At 42.3% G+C, this 19,404-nt stretch overlaps 1 protein-coding gene across 3 annotated transcripts in view; it reads right to left on the reverse strand.

Moving 5' to 3' along the window:
• Nucleotides 1-19,404, reverse strand: part of RCOR1 (REST corepressor 1) — a 559,543-nt gene that overhangs the window by 306,741 nt on the left and 233,398 nt on the right. The gene's annotated exons all lie outside the window — the stretch shown is intronic.

The raw sequence follows: 19,404 nt of genomic DNA on the forward strand, positions 1-19,404 counted from the left end.
AAGAATTCCTTTTGAAGGCAAGGTATTATTTGAATGACAGTGTCCAAATCTTGGCTGTGCTGTGTCCATACATTTTGAGATACCATTGCAGCTTCCTCATATGCAGTTTGGCATTGGGAAGCACTAGAACTAAAGATGCCATGAACCCTAATGCTTGAAGGACTGTGACTGATGAGATAGTTGATGGAAGTAAAGTGACAGACTCTTTTGTTTGTCCGGGGTTAAAAGGCCATCTGGGCTGCTGTATTCAGTCTCACACCCAGAAAGCACATGTCTTGAGAGGGTACTAGACTGGACTTTAGACATATTCCAGATGCTGTAGAAGGTGTTCCTTTTCTTGAGCCAGAATCAGGCAGTCGTCCAAGTAAGGGTAAATTTGAATGCCTTGAAGCCTGAAGTAAGCTATCACTGGAGCCAGAACCTTTGTGAATACTCTGGCAATGCAGAGAACTGATAATGAAAATCTCCAGTTCAGATACTGTCTGCAACTTAGCCTTATGGGCACATGAAGGTAAGCTTCCTTGAGATCCAAAGTTACCATCCAGTGATCCTTGCCCAGCAGAGGTAACAGTTGCTGTAACGTCAACATCTTGAACTTGGGAATGTCCAGATAAGTGTTGAGGATAGATAAATCCAAAATTGGTCTTTGGTACTAGGAATTCTGATACAGGGACTGGCTGAATAGCCCCTATCTGGAGTAACTGAGAAACTTGCTTGAGAGCCTCTTTTCTTTGTGGAGGAGGAACATCTGGCATGCCTTTGAAAGGGGCATTGTGTGGAAATAAAATCTGTAGATGAATGATATCCAGCACCCATCTGTCTTGAGTGATTAAATCCCAATTTTCTTTGAAAAGAGACAATCTTCCTCACTGGCAGCTGAAAAGGCAGGTCATTGGGTCTGCTTACGAAAGGACTGACCCCTGCCCTCACCAGAAGTCTGAGCAGGTGAACTGTCTGATCTAGGCCTAAACGAACCTTTGAGCCCTGCCTACCGCATTCGTACCCCTAGACTGGGAACCATAAGCAGGATATGTCCACCCCTTAGCAGGCCAATTTCTACTAAACTTGTTCAGACACATGAACCAAATCCAGCAATTCTTACACTCAAATACCTTCCTCAAAGCATCCACCTTAGATTTCAATTGTGAAGGAGATAATTCTGATATTTCAGCATATGAAATTGACAAATTCAACTCTCATGGCTAGGAGTGAAGATTTTAACAACAGAAGCTTTAACACCTTTAGGCCCCTGAGAAAAACATCCTCCACCACATTCAACACAGGAGGAATAGCTGAAGACTCTGAAGCCTGTGAACACTGTTCAAAACTATCAAACTCTGTTCCACCCAAGCCTCTTATCAGGTGGGGGCATAACTCTAATCAGAGTAATCAAATCTTCAGCCATTTTAAGCATATGTTTCTAGGCACAGAGCCCGAAATGCTAGGAGAGCCCCTACAGAAGCCGAACTGGCCTGCTCTAGAAAAGAAAGAAACAAAAGGAGAGAGAGGGATTTTAAGCATATGTTTTAGGCAGAGCCCGGAAATGCTAGGAAAGAAGCCCAGAAGCTGACTGAACTGGCTCCTCTCTAAAAAGCTCTCTGGAAACAGAAGGAGGCCTATTAAACTACTTGGGAGAGGGAAGAACAGTTACCTGAAGCCCCCTCAGCCTGGCCTACTTCCTGAGAGGGCACATCCTGTAACAGTAAAGCATCTGCCTGAGACTCCATAGAGACTCCTGCAAAACCTCTAGGCTCCTGAGCCTTCTAAAGGACCGGCGTCCCGGACTGCCTCACCTCACCCCTCACTCACTTGTTTTTGTCCTTTTCTAGATGACCGGAGCATCGGCCGGAGCATCCGACGGGCATGTAACGTAACGCTTCCAAACACTCAACCTAGCACAATCAAGCCTATCCTCCTAATAGTGCTTTAAAGCTAGCACAAGGCTAAACAAGGTATACAACAATGTATAATAATCCCTCGCGCGGTATCTGCTTCCACAAAAATACAGTTATTCACTTTTTCTGACATCCGTAATATACTGAGGCAAGAAAACCAAAATGTTCCCCCCCGTTTATTAACCCACAACTCTGTACTTTCGGTCTGAAACTCGGTTTTGAAAATCTTGTCAGGACTGCAGCAAGGGAAGACGAAGAACATCTGTACTATGTTCATCTTGTTTCCCTGTTGCAGTCATCACACTTGGGTTGAATCCCAAAGCTAAGGATGGGAGGTGGAGTTAAACAGGGTTAGAAGAAGTTAGTAGGCCCTGCAAAACTGCAGTGGCCAAACCAGCTCTAGTCTTAGAGTAAAGAGGTAAGTGATAGTGTTTGGTGAAGGTGTGCACTGAACTCCAAGTTGCAGCTTCCAGAATATCCTTGGTTGGCACTCCCCTGAGAAAGGCTGCTGATGTAGCTGTAGCCCTGGTGGAGTGGGACCTAATGTTAGCAGGTACCGGTTTCCCATGATGCGTGTAGCAGAAACGTATGCAATGTTCTATCCATTTAGAAATGGTCTGTTTTGAGATAGCTTTTCCTTGTGATCCTGCAGCATAGGCTACAAAGAGCTGGTCAGATTTTCTGAAAGCCTTAGTTTTATCCAAGTAGTAACGTAATTGCCTGTGAATGTCCAAAGAGTGCAGGAGTCTTTCTCCTTTGTTCTGGGGATTTGGGAAAAAGGTGGGCAAATGGACGGTTTGGTTTAGGGCCACACTGGATACCACCTTTGGCATAAAGGAAGGGTTAGTTCGTAGACAGACTCTGCCTTGACAAAAAATGATGAAAGGTTCCACTGTCATTAGTGCCTGTAGCTCTCAGACTCTTCTAGCTGAGGTTATTGCTAGTAGTAGGGCAGTTTTCCATTTAAATCAGCTGAAAAAGCTGGTTCAAAGGGCGGCAGTGTAAGCTTTTCCAGAACAAAGTTGAGATCCCAAGTAGGTGTCGGTGCTCTCCTTGGCGGTCTTATGTTCTTAGCCCCTCTGAGGTACTGTCTTAGAAGTGGATGTGAGAATAAAGGAGGATCCGTGTTGTAATGAGCTGAAATTGCTGAGGCGTGGATCTTAACAGATGAAAAGGAAAGACCTTTGTGCAACATCTCAGTTAAATATTGTAGTATCTGAGGAATGTTTGGATTAAGGGGATTTTGGCCCAAATCCTCTCCATTTGTCTGAATAGGTTTTCCTGGTGCTGGGCCTCCTGGCCTCCAGAATGACATCCATAACTCCTTTGGATAGAGGTGTTGGCTGGTTGTTTAGGTTATTTGCCATGCAGCCAGGTTTAAAGTCTTGAGCTGGCGGTGTAGAATCTGACTGTCTCGCTGAGTGAGCAAGTGATGAATTTGTGGTAAAATCCATGATGGGCCCTGGGCCATGTTCCTTAAGTTTGGATACCAAAGCTGGATTGGCCAGTCTGTTGCAATGAGTATCATTTGTGGCCTCTCTAATCTGACTTTCAGCAGTACCTTTGCTAGAAGAGGCAGTGGAGGAAAGGCATACACTGTTAATGTTTCCCAACTGAATGAAAGGGCGTCCACTTTCCGAGCTTGTGGATCGAATGTCCTTGTGCAAAATTTTTGAAGTTGGTAGTTTTGGGGGCTTGCAAACAGATCTATGTCTGGGCGTCCTCATTTTGAGCTATCATTGCAAATACTTGTGGATCTAGTTTCCACTTGTGTGGATCCATGATGTTTCTGCTTAGGTCGTCTGCCAATGTGTTTTTCTTTCCTGGCAGGAATTGTGCTTGTAATTGAACCTGGTAAGACAGTGCAGTGTTCCACAAGGTCATTGCTTGCTTGCAGGAATGTGTGCCCCCTTGCTTATGTACCACATTACTGTGGTATTGTCCGCCTGTATCATTAGTTGTCCTGGCTGTAAGAGGTTCTTGAAAGCTGTTAGGGCATTCTGTACTGCTAGCATTTCTTTTTGATTGATATGTAGATGCCTCTGATCTGTAGTCCATTTGCCCTGAATGCACTGTCCTGCCATGTGTGCTCCCCAGGCATAGTCCGATGCATCTGTTGTCATAGTTTGCCTGGCTGTGGGTAAGGTGAAAGGCTGACCCTTGTTGAGGTGACATGCCTGTGCCCACCATAGGAACTCCTGTTGAAGGCAGGGAATGAGTGGTATCATTGTTTCCAAGCTGTGGCTGTGCTGAGTCCATACGCTTTTCAGGTACCATTGTAATTTCCTCATATGCAGTTTTGCAAATGGTATTAGTAATACGCAAGATGCCATGAATCCCAAGGCCTGCAGAATTTTTCTTGCAGGGAGTTGGGTATTTGTTGCCATTATTTTGAAATATTGAGTCAGCTGTTGTTTCTTATCTGGCGTGAGATAAGCCATCTGGGCCGTTGTATTCAAGCTGGCACCCAGGAATATTATGTTTTGTGAGGGCACTAGTTTTGATTTCATTTTGTTTACTGTGTACCCTAGGTAACTTAGAAGGTGTTTGACAAATGCCAGATGTTTTAAAAGAGTGTCCTTGCTTTCGGCTTGAATAAGGCAGTCGTCCAGGTATGGGTATATTTGAATTCCTCTTTGTCTGCAGTAAGCAATTACTGGTGCCAGGCATTCTGTGAAGACCCTGGGCGCAGTAGATAAGCCAAAGGGCAGTGCAGAGAATTGATAATGCGTTGAACATGCAATGAAGCGGAGGTATCTTCTGCAATTTTGTCCGATAGGGACATGCAGGTATGCCTCCTTGAGGTCCAACGTTACTAGCCAAGCATTCCTGCCCAGCATGGGAAGAAGCTGCTGTAGTGTTAGCATCCTGAATTTTGGTACTTGCAGATAGGTGTTCAGAATTGAAAGATCCAGAATGGGTCTCCATGCTTTGTCCTTTCTTGGGACTAGACAGAGTCTTGAGTTAAATCCTTGTCCTTGCTCCTGTGTAGGTACCTGTTGAATGGCTCTCATGTTCATGAGAGCTGTAATTTGTTTTTGTGCCTCTGCCCATTGATTTGGTGGCAGGTTTGGCATTCCTTTTATCCTTGGTAAGGTATGAAAGTGGAATCTGTATCCTTGAGAGACAATGTCTAGAACCCATTTGTCTTTTGTGATAATGTGCCAGTTGTCTGCAAAAAAAATGCTAATTTTCCTCCCAAGGGAGCTGCCAGGAGAGATTTGCTTGGTAGTTTGAGGATTGAGTCATTGTGTTTGTCTTCTGCTAGCATGGGGCCTGTCTTCTCCTCCTTTCTGGGTAGCAGTACCCCATTGGCGAGGTTTGTAAGGACCTTGTGACTGACCTCTGCCCCTTGGGCGCCTGTATTTGCCTCTCTGTGATTTGTCTGAAGCTGGAAAGGACCAGTTTTTTGTTGGCCAGTTTCTGCTGAAACGAGGGGGTTGTACCTGCAAAAAATCATTGGCAGTCTGCATAGACTTTGCCTTATCCTCCATTTTCTTTAAAACCTTTTCTGCTTTGACACCAAATAATACATTCTGTTGTAAAGGTGCATCCAATAATATTGCTTTAACATGATCAGAAAGGATTTGTTCTTTTAACCAAGCATGTCTACATATGACAGAGCCAGTAACAGCTGCTCTACAGGAAGCTTCCAATGAATCAAATCCACATTGTAAAGTATGTTTGCCCACCTGTTCAGCTGCATGCAACAGATCCTGCATTTCCTTGAAATCAGACTGTTCAGTATGTGTGCTCATTTTTTGTTTTACTTGAGACATTAGGAATTGCTGATATTTTAGCATGTGAAACTGACAATTCAATGCTCTCATAGCCAGAGTTGCTGAGGTGTATATTTTCTTTCCCCATCTATCTAGGGCTCTGGAATCCCTGTCAGAGGGCACAGGATTTTTAGCCATAGAAGCTTTAGCTCCCTTAGGACCCTGGGAAATAGTTTCTGGGTCAGCCACAGGGCTTTTATAAAGGAATTTCTGTGAGTCTGGTACTCTGTAGTATCTGTCTGATTTAGCTGGAGCAGGAGGTAGAGTCTGGATTTAGACTAGACTCCAAGTAAACATCATCCACTATATCCAAAACTGGAGGGATAGCAAGAGGTCTGTGCTGGGGTAGTAAAAGGAACTCTCGGAGCCTTTTCTTAGAATCAGAGTAGTCCTGGCCTTCCCAGTGGAAATGTTCCCTCATGGTATGCAAAGTTTCCCCAAAGGAGTAGTCTTCAGGGGGAGATGCTGAGGGAAGAGAGTCTTCAGCATCAGAGTCTTCATAAGGTAGAAAAGTGTAATCCTGTTCCTCAGAAGAATCTGAGGAAACTGAAACCTGGTCAGAGCAAGCATAATCCTCCTCTTGTCTTGGTCTTTTATCAGGAGGGGGATGGGAACCCCTGATTAGGGTTATCAAATCCTTAGCCATCTTAAGCATCTGTTTCCTAGGCATGGGGCCTTGAACTGTAGACTGATGTATAGTCTTCTTTGGTTTTAAAGGGGTTTTTAGCTTAGCATAAGGTTTAATGGTGAGTGTAGTCGGTCTGAAGACACCTTCTGCAACCGAAGGTGTTTCCACTGCACCGGGGTCTACTTCTGCTCCGGTGTCGGAAGGGCCTAATGAAGATGGCTGCATCGGCCTAGTAAACTCCATTTGAGAATCCACAGCTGTCTGGGGTTCCAGTTCTGCGGTCGTCAGGGGCTGCGTAGGCGCCTCACTGAAAACCGGAGAACTGGCGATAGGCCCAGCAGAGGCCTCGGAGTCTGACTTGTTCCTAGGCTGTCTGTCCTTATCCTTGCGTTTTTTATGCATGCCGGTCGTCGGTTGCTCTGACGGCATGATATAATTAAATTTCCTACTAAAATAATGCCGTGAGAATTCAAAACGGCATTTGATAGTTGGTTTATTAAACCTAGCACAAAACCGACAACCTGTGATGTTGTGGTCTGGGCCTAGACAAGGAATACAAAAGGAATGGAAATCCTTATGAGGTATTTGCTTCCCACAAGAAATGCAATTGTTAACTTTTTCTGACATCGGACTGAGGCAAGAAAAGGTTCTCCAACGGGGTACTTAGCTTTTGAGCGTAACAACGAACAAGAACACTATAAGAGACTACTTCGTAAAATAAACAGACGTTTAATGACTCCAAATTAATCAGTATTTTTAATGTTTAAATGTGGAAATAATGTTCCAAATTGTGGAAATATTTTTGGTAACAATTTAAAATATACATAAATATTTTTTAGTTTATCATTCACTGTTTTTATAACATTTTTAACACATCACATAAGTAAGAAGCAAGTTGTATGATTAAATAATCCAGTAATTATAGAGTTTAACATCTGTGTAAATATTTTGATGAATGGAGTTACTTGCAACAAAGTATCACTTGCTGTTCCGTTGCAATGCCTATAGAGGCACTCTATCTTTACCTTTATTCAAGGCTTATGTTTGCAATGGATTATACTACTTTAAGGTAACCTTAGTTACAACTAATTACTAAATGCACTTTATTTCAATTGGTTCTATACATATATTTTAAGAAATGTCATTTCCTGTTCTGCTGTTTGTCTGAGGAAGGCTAAATATTTGATTTAGCCGAAAGCGCTAACATTAATTTGGAGTCATTAAACGTCTGTTTATTTTACGAAGTAGTCTCTTATAGTGTTCTTGTTCGTTGTTACGCTCTTTTGGTTCAACAGTTTTTTCGTTTGTGGTTTGGGGTACTTAGCTTTATTGAAGACTTCGGACTGAAATTCGAATCGAAAATCTCAGGTGTCGGCCGACCGGCACTTGCGAACTGCTTCTGCTTCGGGCACCGCGCAGCAAGAAAGACTGAAGAAAATGGCGTCTGATGCCTCTTGTATACCCCTGACGCTCTGACGTCAGGAAAAAAGCGACAGAAACCGACGCCAGACCAAGACTTTGGAATTCAGGCCGACTGCGGGACCGCCTGATGGCAGGATAACCCAAGTGTGATGACTGCAGCAGGGTAACATGATAATGTTACTGCAAAGTGTAATACCAAATGCCTAGAATTAAAAGAGACAAACACATGAAATACAATAAAAACATGATGGTTTAAATCCAATAATAAATCCAGTAAAATACATTCAGTATTTAGAACCGTCCCTAAAAACATTGATAGTGTTTAAAAATTTTAAGAGATGTAAGTAAGAAATATATGTATGCAAAAAAATATTAAAACAATAAATATATCAAAATTAATTTAATCTAAGTTCATAATTTAAAAACACAAACTCTGAACCATTAATATGTTGCAAATAAAAATAGTTAAAGCTAACTGATCATTAAACAAGGCGGTTTTCATTTTTTAACCTTTTATTGCTCTTAATAATAATGCTGGTTGTAAACTAATAGCATCGTTTAAACCTAGGGATGAAAAAGCATTTAACAGAATTTGCCATCTAATCTCTCTAAACTCTAAAAAAATTCTACCAGTTACCCTGCCTCCCCGGGTTTCTTTCCATTACTTCTAAAATGCCAAACAAAAACTTTCTATATTTAGTAGAATTAGCATGTCTAGCTAAGGCATTATTGGGGGTTTTCCTGTTGATATAATTATGCTCAAAAATCCTTTTTCCTAAATGTTCTCTCGGTTTTACCTATATAGAACCCCTCTCAGCCAGAACATTCTGTGAGGTAAATACCCTTAATTGCACAGTTACCCCTCGTAAAAATACTGTGTAATCAATACCATTCTTTAAAGTAACTTCACTCTTCTCATATTCAGCAATGCCGTCTACAAGTCCCACACTTATAAGTTCCATTAGTTGTTCCCTTATTCTTTGGTGTTGACACATTCAAGCAATTTCTTAAAATTAAAAAGAGTTTTAGTAATAAAACAGGTTCTTCCCCCACTATTTCAGTTATCTCATTTCCAACTTTCATAATTTTCCAATTTTCTTTTATAATATTCTTACTCAACAGCTCACTATAAGCCACTTTACATGCCCTCTCAAATGGCTTGCTATTAATGGGGTTACAAATGTTTTACTTCCATTTATTTCTTCCCCTAAAAGTGGTTTACATTTTGTACCCCGACCATTAATATCCCCCCCCCCCCGAGTAGCTTCTAGAATAATTGTTTTCAGGACAACCCCTTTCCAAAAAAATGTTCTTCAGGATGTCCATCTCTCCTTCCAATTCATTAAACAAAGACATCAGCCTGGCCACTTTTATGCATGGTCCTCTGACCAAATTTTTCTTAAAGGAAAATGGATGCAAACTTGTGTAATGCAAGTATGAATTGATGAAAGTGGATTTTCTATACATTTAATTTTAAATCCTTTCTCATGTCCAAATAACTAATACTCATTCTACTAAAAGTGTAAGTAAATTTTAAAGAAGAAGTGGTCTTATGTAAAAATTCAATAAATTCATGAACTGTATTATCTGGACCACTCCAAAGACTAAAAATGTCATCTAAAAATTTCAAGTACAATTTTACAAACTTAAAATATTCTGAATAAAAATTTTAACTTTTTTCTATAGCAAGAAGTATGGCATTTGCAAATATGGGGGCACATGCTGCTCCCAATGCTACCCCTTTTAACTGCTTAAAAATGTCTCCATCGAAAAATATAAAATTGTTCCTTAACACCATATCTGGAAAATCTAAATATCTTCCCCCATTAAAATGTCACATTGTTTCAATGTGTCCAAAAATAAGGACAAACCCTCTTCTGTTGGGATAGAATTGAAAAGATCCATAATATCTATAGTTAAAAATACTACCCTTGGCTCACAAAGCTCAGGTGTTAACTTCCTTAAAAATTCCCACAAATTGTTTAGCAAATGCATCTTGTGCTCACATAGAGGCTTTAACATTTTGTTAACATAAATACCTAAAGTGTGGGTTTTAGAACCACCAGCAGAAACTACAGGTTTACATGGAAGTTTTAATATACATTCATGAACCTTGGGGATCCCAAATATTGTTGGCATATAGGGTTTGTCTACTTTCAAAATGTTGTACAAGTCCAATGTTATTCTTCCTTCCTGAATAATTCCTCTAAATAAAACTCAATAAGTCTACATGTCAGGTTAACCTCATTTCTAGAGAACAATACACGATTCACTATTGTGTAACATGCTAGACATAGTACCAATATAATCCGTATGATCAAATATCACCAGCCGCCGACCCTTATCTGGTTTCATAATTCTTATTGTTTTATCCATTATTAAGGCTCTCAACAATTCACTTTCCTTTCTATTAAGACTGTCATGTTTAATCTTAAAATTCCACCCATATAACTTGTAAATATTATCAGTTACTACTTTGCAAGATCTGATTTTTTTTTTGCTGGAATAAATCAGACTGAACATAGCAGAAAAAACAGCTTTCTGCTCTATGAGTCATCAGACTGTGGTTTCTAGAAGAAAAGAAAAATCATACAAAACATATCATAGCGTATGCACAATGCAATAACTGATTATGTTATCACACTGTGCCTACAACACTATGCTTTGAAAAACAAAAATCTCCCGAGACCAATAACTATGGCTTCTTGCCCTAAGCAATTAAAATAAGTTTGAAACAGAAACCTGCATCTGCATAGTTGAGCAAAGCCAGACATCCCCATGAAGGGAGTTTGCTGCACCCTTGGGAAAGGTGTTTCCATGCAAAGACATTACATTCATCAGTGGTCACAAATGCATTTCTCACACTCGTGGGAACAGACTGCATAAGATTTGCTCTCAGTGCAAGGCGCCTGTCTTTAAATTAGGGCTTACATGTGCACTTTGAGAACCATACTATAGAATAACTACCTCAGTCATTACATCATATTAAAAATGTAGGGCTAATTGGTTGGGGGGGGGGTTAATCAGATGGGTCTATATTATATCATCGAACGCTTAAAAAAGCGAATGAATAATCGACCCCATGTAAGTAAAAGCTTACAATCTCGAAAGCTCAGAACAGCAATTTTTTTCCAAGTGAAAGAAATCGCTGTTCCAAAAAAAAAAAAAAAAATTGAAAGAATACATAAAGTGGGAGGCTGTGCCCCCCAACACCCCCCTACTTAAATATACCATCTCCGAGATCGCACTACAGGGCCAAAAACGGCAAAGTAACGGAAGCGGCCAAGCAAATTCTTTCCCTGGGAAAGAATTCGCTTAAAAGCCACTTCGCTATTTTGCCTTTTCGTTGTTTTAAGTTCGACAAAGACCCATTCGATAGAACAAATCTATGCTCATTTAATAGGAACCCAATCAGATAACAGCTAAAGGTGCAGGCGAATATTAAAACAATGCTGGGTTAAGTGGTCTAGACAGGATTAGTCAGATGGAAGTTAAAAGTTGGAGACTAACTCATGCTGCATTTGCAAGACATCATCATGACACAATACAAGTCTGGCAATAAGCTGACTGATTTCTGAGTGTTGGTCACTCTACCTTAAAAGCATGGACTTGTTCTGGAAAACTCCCTCATTTGTACAGACACTACAAAGTGGTCTAACTCTGTGACTGCTGTTATTTTTCTTGAGAGTTTAATGGCTGAAAAGAACACGTTTTTTTTCTTTGAAAATGTATGTGACAGGGAGCAGTAGGCTAACTTGCTAAGCCACAAGTACCCTCCCTCAAACCCTTTAAGGTGATGCACATTATCTGAAAGTGTAAAAAAGTACAGTTTTGTACCTACCATAAATGTAGATGTTCGAAGATCCACATTGCTGCAGTCCTAACACTTGGGTAGTCCGCTGTCCCAGTCGGCCCGAATACCAAAGTATATGGCTGACGTCGGTCATGGCGCATTAATCTGACGTCAGTACGTCAGGGTACAAATGCGCATGACCGACGTCATATCCTCAGTCTTTTCTTGCCCCAGATGTCAGAAGACCCTAAAAAGATAAGGCTAAAACCAAAAACACCACACACTCCTGCACCAAATATATATACAATATATACAAATTTACAAGAGTATAACCCCATCCACACAATCACCCCTAAACACAGAGGGGAAGGAGGGAGGGTAAATTGGACTGCAGCAATGTGGATCTTGAACATCTACATTTATGGTAGGTACAAAACTGTACTATGTTCTTCATACCACATTGCTGCAGTCCTAACACTTGGGTAGAATCCCAAAGCAGAGGTAAGGGAGGCTGGCAAATCATAAGGAAGCAGGAGCTGACAACATGCCCTGCAAAATAGCAGTGGCAAAACCAGCCCTAGATTTAGAGTAAAGAGGAAGGTGGTAATGCTTAGAGAAAGTATGCACTGAACTCCAAGTAGCTGCCTCCAAAATATCCTTAGTTGCCACCCCCCTTAGAAATGCTGTTGAAGTGGCAGTAGCCCTAGTGGAATGAGGCCGAATCCCAGCTGGAATCTCCTTGCCATGATGGGAATAACAAAATGCAATGCAAAACCCAATCCACTTAGAAATAGTTTGTTTTGACACAGGCTTACCCTGAGAACTCAAAGCAAAAGAAACAAACAACTGCTGAGACTGCCTAAAATCCTTAGTCCTGCTTAAATAATAACGAACTGCCTGTGTACATCTAAAGTGTGCAAAATCTTTTCCCCTTATTTTGGGGATCTGCATAAAAGTAGGCAAATGAATAGTTTGGTTTAAAGCCACACTAGAAACCACTTTAGGCATAAAGGAAGGATTAGTACGTAAAGATACCCTATCCTTATGAAAAATCAGGAAAGGCTCAACCGCCATAAGGGCCTGCAATTCAGACACCCTTCTTGCAGAGGTAATGGCTAACAAAAAGCAGTCTTCCATGACAAATATTTCAATTCAGCAGTAGCTGCAGGCTCAAAAGGTTGTAGAGTGAGTTTCTCCAACACAAAATTGAGGTCCCAAGCAGGAGTAGGAGCTCTACGTGGGGTCTTATATTCTTTGCCCCTCTAAGAAATTGCTTGAACAAAGGATGAGAAAACAATGGTGGGTCACAATCATAGTGAGCTGAAATTGCTGCAGCATGAATCTTAATGGAAGAAAAGACAAACCTTTGTCCAATAACTCAGTAAGATATTGAAGAGCCACACTCAAATTTGGCTCAGAAACATCCAAATCCTTTGCTGTACACCAAAATAAAAATCTCTTCCATTTTCCTGCACACTTTCCTTGTACTAGGTCTTCTAGCTTCCATAATCACATTCAAAACTTGTTGAGGAAGCTGAGACCTGCTATGGTTCAAAACAGAATATGCCAGGCTGTTAGATGAAGAGAGTGAAGCTTGACATTGAGTAGATGCCCGTCCTTCTGAGACAATAGGTGTGGAATCAAAGGTAAGGGCCAAGGAGGCTTCCTTACTAGACTCCTCAGCAATGGGTACCAGTGCTGCCGAGGCCAATCTGGAGCTATCAAAATCATCCTTGGCTTGTCCTGTCTGACCTTTAGGAGTACCTTTGGGAGGAGAGGCAGAGGTGGAAAGGCATACACATGAAGATTTTTCCAACTGAAAGAAAGAGCATCCACTTTCCAGGCTGGGTGATGAAACCTTTTCGTGCAAAACTTTGGCAGCTGGTGGTTTAGTGGAGAAGCGAACAGATCTATGTCTGGAGTTCCCCATGACACTGTCAATTTCTGAAATACATGAAGATCCAGTTTCCACTCGTGGGGATCCATGATTTGCCTGCTTAACACATCTGCTAAGGAGTTCTGTGCTCCTGGCAGAAACCTTGCTTGAAGAGTAAGCTGCAAGCTGAGCGCAGTCTCCCACAAAATCATTGCTTGCCTGCATAGAGGATAAGAATGTGTTCCCCCTTGCTTGTTGATGTACCACATGACAGTTGTGTTGTCTGTTAGAATCAACACCTGCCCTGGAAGAAGTAACTCCTTGAAAGCCTTCAATGCAAACTGGACTGCTAACATCTCCTTCATGTTGATATGTAGATGCTGTAGTCTGGCAGGCCACTTGTCTTGTATCCACTTTCCATTCAGATGAGCTCCCCAAGCTATGTCTGAGGCATCTGTCGTTAGAATCTGACTCGCCTCTGGCCGGGTCACAGAGAGTCCCTTGTTTAGGTGACATTCCTGAGCCCACCACAAAAATTCCTTTTGAATGCAAGGTATTATTTGAATGACAGTGTCCAGATCTTGGCAGTGCTGTGTCCATACATTTTTGAGATACCATTGTAGCTTCCTCATATGCAGTTTGGCATTGGGAAGCACCAGAATACAAGATGCCATGAACCCTAATGCTTGAAGGACTGTCCTTGCAGTCAGCACGGACTGATGAGATAGTTGATGGAAGTAAAGGGATAGACTCTTTTGTTTGTCCGGGGTTAAAAAGGCCATCTGGGCTGCTGTATTCAGTCTCACACCCAGAAAGCACATGTCTTGAGAGGGTACTAGACTGGACTTTATTTCGTTCACAGAATACCCTAGGCATCTTAGCACTGCTATCACATAATCCAAATGCTGAAGAAGCACGTCCCTTCCTTGAGCCAGAATCAGGCAATCGTCCAAATAAGGATAGATTTGTATTCCTTTTAGCCTGAAGAAAGCTATCACTGGAGCCAGAACCTTTGTGAATACTCTGGGCAGTAGATAAGCCAAAGGGCAATGCAGAGAACTGATAATGAGAATTCCCAGCTCGAAACGCAGATACTTCCTGCAAATTAGTCTGATAGGAACATGAAGGTAAGCTTCCTTGAGATCCAAAGTTACCATCCAGTGATCTTTGCCCAGCAGAGGTAAAAGCTGTTGTAACGCCAACATTTTGAACTTGGGAATGTCCAGATAAGTGTTGAGGATAGACAGATCCAAAATTGGTCTCCACGTGTTCCCCTTTTTGGTACTAGGAACAGGCGAGAATAAAATCCTAGGCCCCTTTCTGGCACAGGAACCGGCTGAATGGCCCCTATTTGGAGCAACAGAGAAATTTGCTTGTGAGCCTCTTTCCTTTGTTGATGAGGAATGTCTGGCATGCCTTTGAAAGGAGGCAAGGTATGGAAATAAAACCTGTAACCGTGGTGAATGATATCCAGTACCCATCTGTCTTGGGTAATTAAACTCCAGTTTTCTCTGAAAAGTGCCAACCTTCCTCCCAAAGGTGCTGCCAGACGAGAGGATTCTGGCAGCTGAAAAGGCAGGTCATTGGGTCTGTTTACGAAAGGACTGACCCCTGCCCTCACCAGAAGACTGAGCAGGTGAACTCCCTGTTCTAGGCCTAAAAGAACCTTAAGCTCTGCCTCTACCACGTCTAGACCTACCCCTAGACTGGGAATCATAAGCAGGATATGTCCACCCCTTGGTAGGCCAATTTCTACTAAACTTGGAGGCTGAACCTGCAAAAAATCTTTAACAGTCTGCATAGACTTAGCCTTGTCCTCCATTTTCTTTAGAACTGCTTCCACAGGCGAACCAAACAACACATCAGATTGTAAAGGAGCATCTAAAATCCTTGTTTTCACATGCTCAGCTAAATTCTGATCCCTCAACCAGGCGTGCCTGCGAAGAACGAACCAGTGGCAGCCACCCTCAAGAGGCCTGCACAGCATCAAAACCACATTGCAAAGAATGCTTGCCTACCTGTTCAGAAACATGAACTAAATCCTGCAACTCTTTACACTCAATACCTTCCGCCAAAGCATCTACCTTAGATTTTAATTGTGAAATGAGATAATTTTGGTATTTCAACATGTGAAACTGGCAATTCAAAGCTCTCATGGCCAAAGTGGAAGAAGTATACACTTTCTTTCCCCATCTATCCAAAGCCCTTGCCTCTTTATCTGGAGGAACAGGATTTTTAACAACAGAAGCCTTAACACCTTTAGGCCCCTGTGAAACAGTTTCTGGGTCTGCCCTAGGACTCTTAAAAAGAAACTTATGAGCTTCAGGCACCCTATAATATCTATCCGGTTTAACTGGAGCAGGAGGCAAAGAGTCAGGGTTCATAGAAGCCTCTGCAAAAACATCCTCCACCACGTCTAGAACAGGAGGTATAGCTAAAGGCCTATGCTGGGGTAGAAACAAAAATTCCCTAAGCCTTTTCCTGGAATCAGAGAAATCCTGACCTTCCCATTTGAAATGCTCCCTCATAGAATGAAGAGTCTCTGAAAAAGAAAAATCCTCAGGAGGAGAAGCAGAAGGAGTAGAATCATCTACATCAGAATCAGAGTAAGGGGAATACTCCTGCAAGTCTTCAGCCGAAGACTCAGAAGCATCCGAACACTGCTCAAAACTCCCAAGCTCAGGTTCCACCCTAGGCCTCTTATCAGGAGGGGGCATAGAACCCCTAATCATAGTAATCAAATCTTCTGCCATCTTAAGCATATGCTTCTTAGGTACAGACCCTGAGGAGGTAGGGGTAACACCTGAAACAAAACCTGGCCTGCCCCTGGGAGAAGCCTTGGAAACAGCAGGGGAGGGCCTAACCACCTTAGGAAGGGAGGGAAGAACAGCTACCTGTGAAGCCCCTTCCGCCTGGCCTACCTCCTGAGAGGTCACATCTTGCAGTAATAAAGTCTCTCCCTGGGATTCCAAAGAAATTTCTGGCTGAACCCCTGGCTCCACCGAGCTCTCTAAAGAACCGACGTCCGGTACGGACGGTTCTTCCAGCCTAGGCTTTGCTGCTTTGTCCTTGCGCTTTTTTGATGAAGCGGGCGTCGGAGCATCCGACGGCATTTTATAATTACACCGCTTCCCAAAAACTAACCTGGCACAATCTAATCTTCTCTTTATAGTGCGTTTGTTAAATCTAGCACAAGAGCGACAGCCAACCACGTCGTGCTCAGGCCCTAAGCAAGGTATACACAAGGTATGATAATCCCTATGAGGTATCTGTTTCCCACAAGAAATACAGTTATTCACTTTTTCTGACATCCGGTAAAATACTGAGGCAAGAAAAACAAAATATTCCCCAACGGGTACTTAGCCAACTTGGATTCGGTCTGAAACTCCGACTTGAAAATCTCAGAACGCCAACCTGCACTTGCAAAAGTACAGTTTTGTACCTACCATAAATGTAGATGTTCGAGGATCCACATTGCTGCAGTCCTAACTATTGGGGTAGTCCGCTGTCCAGTCGGCCCGAATACCAAAGTATATGGCTGACGTCGGTCAGGGCGCATTAGACTGACGTCAGTACGTCAGGGTACTAATGCGCATGACCGACGCCATATCCTCAGTCTTTTCTTGCCCCAGATGTCAGAAGACCCTGAAAAGATAAGGCCAAAACCAAAAACTCCCAAAATACCTGCACCAAAAAATATATGTACAATATATACAAAATTAGCAGAATATAACCTCACCTACACAACCACCCCTAAACACAGAGGGGAAGGAGGGAGGGTAAATTGGACTGCAGCAATGTGGATCCTCGAACATCTACATTTATGGTAGGTACAAAACTGTACTATGTTCTTCATTCCACATTGCTGCAGTCCTAACTATTGGGTAGAATCCCAAAGCAGAGGTAAGGGAGGCTGGCAAATCATAAGGAAGCAGGAACTGACAACATGCCTTGCAAAATAGCTGTGGCAAAACCAGCCCTAGACTTAGAGTAGAGAGGAAGGTGATAATGCTTAGAGAAAGTATGCACTGAACTCCAAGTAGCTGCCTCCAAAATATCCTCAGTTGCCACCCCCCTTAGAAATGCTGTGGAAGTGGCAGTAGCCCTAGTGGAATGAGGCCTAATCCCAGCTGGAATCTCCTTGCCATGATGGGAATAACAAAATGTAATGCAACACCCAATCCACCTAGAAATAGTTTGTTTTGACACAGGCTTGCCCTTTGAACTCAAAGCAAAAGAAACAAACAACTGCTGAGACTGCCTAAAATCCTTAGTCCTGCTCAAATAGTAACGCAATAGCCTGTGTACATCTAAAGTGTGCAAAATCTTTTCCCCTTTATTTTGGGGATCCGCATAAAAGGTAGGCAAATGAATAGTTTGGTTTAAAGCCACACTAGAAACCACCTTAGGCATAAAGGAAGGATTAGTACGTAAAGATACCCTATCCTTATGAAAAATCAAAAAAGGCTCCACTGCCATAAGGGCCTGCAACTCAGAAACCCTTCTTGCAGAAGTAATGGCCAACAAAAAAGCAGTCTTCCATGACAAGTATTTCAATTCAGCAGTAGCCGCAGGCTCAAAAGGTTGTAGAGTAAGTTTCTCCAACACAAAATTGAGATCCCAAGCAGGAGTAGGAGCTCTACGGGGGTCTTATATTCTTTGCCCCTCTAAGAAATTGCTTGAACAAAGGATGCGAAAACAATGGTGGGTCACAATCATAGTGAGCTGAAATTGCTGCAGCATGAATCTTAATGGAAGAGAAAGACAAACCTTTGTCCAGTAACTCAGTAAGATATTGAAGAGCCACACTCAAATTTGGCTCAGAAATCTCCAAATTGTTCGCTGCACTCCAAAATAAAAATCTCTTCCATTTTTCTCGTACACTTTCCTTGTACTAGGTCTTCTGGCTTCCATAATCACATTTAAAACTTGTTGAGGAAGCTGAGACCTGCTGTCTTTTAAAACAGAATATGCCAGGCTGTTAGATGTAGAGAGTGAAACTTGACATTGAGCAGATGACCGTCCCTCTGAGACAACAGGTGTGGAATCAAGGGTAAAGGCCATGGAGGCTTCCTTACCAGACTCCTCAGTAATGGGTACCAGTGCTGCGAGGCCAATCTGGAGCTATTAAAATCATCCTTGGCTTGTCTTGTCTGACCTTTAGAAGCACCTTTGGAAGAAGAGGCAGAGGTGGAAAAGCATACACATGAAGATTTTTCCAACTGAAAGAAAGAGCATCCACTTTCCAAGCTGTGTGATGAAATCCGTTCGTGCAAAACTTTGGCAGCTGGTGGTTTAGTGGAGAAGCGAACAGATCTATGTCTGGAGTTCCCCATGACACTGTCAATTTTTGAAATACATGAAGATCCAGTTTCCACTCGTGGGGATCCATGATTTGTCTGCTTAATACATCTGCTAAGGAGTTCTGTGCTCCGGCAGAAACCTTGCCTGAAGAGTTAGTTGCAGACTGAGCGCAGTCTCCCATAAAATCATTGCTTGTCTGCACAATGGGTAAGAATGTGTTCCCCCTTGTTTGTTGATGTACCACATGACAGTTGTGTTGTCTGTTAGAATCAACACCTGCCCTGGAAGAAGTAACTCCTTGAAAGCAATTAATGCAAACTGAACTGCTAACATCTCTTTCATGTTGATATGTAGATGCTGTAGTCTGGCAGGCCACTTGTCTTGTATCCACTTTCCATTTAGATGAGCTCCCCAAGCAATATCTGAGGCATCTGTCGTTAGAATCTGACTTGCCTCTGGCCGGGTCACAGAGAGTCCCTTGTTTAGGTGACATTCCTGAGCCCACCACAAAAATTCCTTTTGAATGCAAGGTATTATTTGAATGACAGTGTCCAAATCCTGGCAGTGCTGTGTCCACAGATTTTTGAGATACCATTGTAGCTTCCTCATATGCAGTTTGGCATTGGGAAGCACCAGAATACAAGATGCCATGAACCCTAAGGCTTGAAGGACTGTCCTTGCAGTCAGCCCGGACTGAAGAGATAGAT

The sequence above is a fragment of the Protopterus annectens genome, chromosome 6.part0, assembly GCF_019279795.1.
Source record: "Protopterus annectens isolate FY-2018-M chromosome 6.part0, PAN1.0, whole genome shotgun sequence".
Taxonomy (NCBI): domain Eukaryota; kingdom Metazoa; phylum Chordata; order Ceratodontiformes; family Protopteridae; genus Protopterus; species Protopterus annectens.